This window comes from Emiliania huxleyi, assembly GCF_000372725.1.
Source record: "Emiliania huxleyi CCMP1516 chromosome Unknown EMIHUscaffold_16, whole genome shotgun sequence".
In the NCBI taxonomy this organism is placed as follows: domain Eukaryota; phylum Haptophyta; order Isochrysidales; family Noelaerhabdaceae; genus Emiliania; species Emiliania huxleyi.
Genome location: NW_005200982.1, coordinates 1,078,119 through 1,080,611, shown reverse-complemented (window position 1 = coordinate 1,080,611; position 2,493 = coordinate 1,078,119).

Here is a 2,493-nt window from a genome sequence, read left to right as displayed (position 1 = left end):
CGGCCAGCGAGTCATCCCTCCGTTGTTGTTTTCTGTTCCAGGCCCCGCCCGCGCAGCAGATCCGGGAGACGGACTACTCGATCTTGCGTGCCCCGCCCGCCCCGCCCCCCGGCAGAGGGGCGGAATGGGGCGGCTTCCCGCACGGCGCACACGGCCCGCGCCCCCCGCCACCCCGCCGGCCCGCTCCCCGCCAACTGACAGTCGACAGTCGACACGTCGTTGGTGTTTGATAGGCCCGCGCCCCCGCCGCCCGGCTGGCCGTAGCCCTAATCAATGAGTCATGATTAACACATCGCGATAATGAGTAGGCCGCGCCCCGCCGCCCGGCTACCCGTACGCTCCCCACGCCCACGCGGCGCCCCCGCACCCCGGCGCCTTCCCTCCGCCCGGCGGCGCCGCGGCGGCCGCCGCCGCCGCCCTCGCCTCTGGAGGACCTGGTGCTGCGGCTGCTGCTGCTGCTGCTGCTGCGGCGGCGGCGGCGGCATACCCTTACGGAGTGCACCCGGGGCACCCGCCGCCGCAGCAGCAGCCCCGCTTAGTTCTGAACGATCGCCCGCAACATCTCGATTGTGACTCATTGACAGGTACCCGCCGCAGCAGCAGCAGCCGCAGGTCGTTGCGCCGTACGGGACCGCTAACGCGTCGGGAGGGTGCGGCGCACTGCCGAGACACTTCCGAGACCCTTCCGAGGCCCTTCCGAGACCCTTCCGAGACAGTTTTCAAGGACACTCATATCCCCTTTCCTACGACTCCTCTCTACGACGCCCCCTACACCCCCTCCCCCCCCCCCCTTTCACACCGGGCCGCTGTGAACAGGTCAACTTCGGAGCAGATTTCGCTGCCGGACCGCTTCGTGTCTGGGCTGATCGGGCGCGGCGGGACGAGCATCAACAACCTGCGAACAGCTAGAAAGTACTTAGTCATTAACTGATAATCAACAGGCGCGGCGGCACCAGCATCAAGGACCCGGTTATTAACTACTGACTATCAATTAATAATTAACAGGCGCGGCGGCACCAGCATCAAGGACCTGAGCATGCGGTCGGGCACGCGCATCCACGTCTCGCAAAAGGGCGAGCCGAGCCCCGCCCCGCGCTACCCTCTTGCTGATTGGTTACTGAGTGAGCATTTCTTAATTATGAATAGGCGAGCCGAGCCCCGTCCCGGGCGAGCGGACTGGCCGCCCTCACCGGCACGACCGCCCAGTCATTGTGAATGACCAGTCATTAATTACTAATTAGGCGAGCGGCTCGTGACCGTCATCGGCATCATTTATTACTTGTTAATTAACGGGTAGTCATTACTGGTTAACTAGGCGAGCGCGTCGTGACCGTCACCGGCACGCCCGCCGCCGTGCAAAAGGGCAAGGAGATCATCTGGCACCGCGTGCGCGCGATTTACTCGGAGTCGGGGCCTCTAACTGAATTGAGGCGGACTCGTTCATTCTTAATTAACTGTAGGTGCGCGAGATCGAGTCGGAGGGGGCGGCGCGCGCGGGCATCGGCGGCTACAACCCGGAGACCGCGTACGGCGGCCAGGCCTACAAGCCGCCGCCGCAGCCGGCCCACCTGGTCAACCACCCGCAGTACCAGGTGCTGCTCCCCTCGCAGCTACCCTCCGCCGCCCTCGAGGAGGGGGTGTGGACGGCGTCTCTTCACGGCTGACTCGTGTGTGGACAGACCGCGCTGCAGTACGGCCTGATCCAAGAGCAGGCCGTTCATTCGTAATTAATTGTCATTCACCCGCCACGAATTGATGAGTGCGGCCTGATCCAAGAGCAGGGAGAGCTCAACCCGCTGCCCTACAACCCCGCCGCCCCGGGGGCGGCGCCGATGCCGGCCTCTGTTCCGGGCAGCTTCGACCCGGCCGCGTACGCAGCGCAGCCCGGCACGGGCCTTGCGGTTGCTCAGTTAATGAATAACAATCCGCGAGTACTCGTTCTTAATAATGAATTAGGCACCGGCCCGGCGGTGCCTTCGACGCAGGTCGCCGTCGCGGGGACGGTTCCACCGCAGGTGACTGCCTTGAACCATGCTAGGAATGGGCGGGGGAGGGAGCCGTGCTAGGATTGGGTGGGAGGGAACCGTGCTAGCAATGGGTGTGTGGTGGAGGGAACCGTGCTAGGAATGTTGGGAGGAACCGTGCTAGGAATAGCTGGTTCCCCCCACCACACACCGATTGGTAGCACGGTTCCCTCCCACCTAGTCCGAGCGCGGCTCCCTCCCCCGCCCATTGCTAGCATGGTTCAAGGGAGTCACCTGCGGTGGAACCGTGCCCGCGACGGCGACCTGCGTCGAAGGCGCCGCCGGGCCGGTGCTTAATTCATTATTAAGAACGAGTACTCGCGGATTGTTATTCATTAACTGAGCAACCGCAAGGCCCGTGCCGTGCTGCGCTGCGTACGCGGCCGGGTCGAAGCTGCCCGGAACAGAGGCCGGCATCGGCGCCGCACCCGAGGCGGCGGGGTTGTAGGGCAGCGGGTTGAGCTCTCCC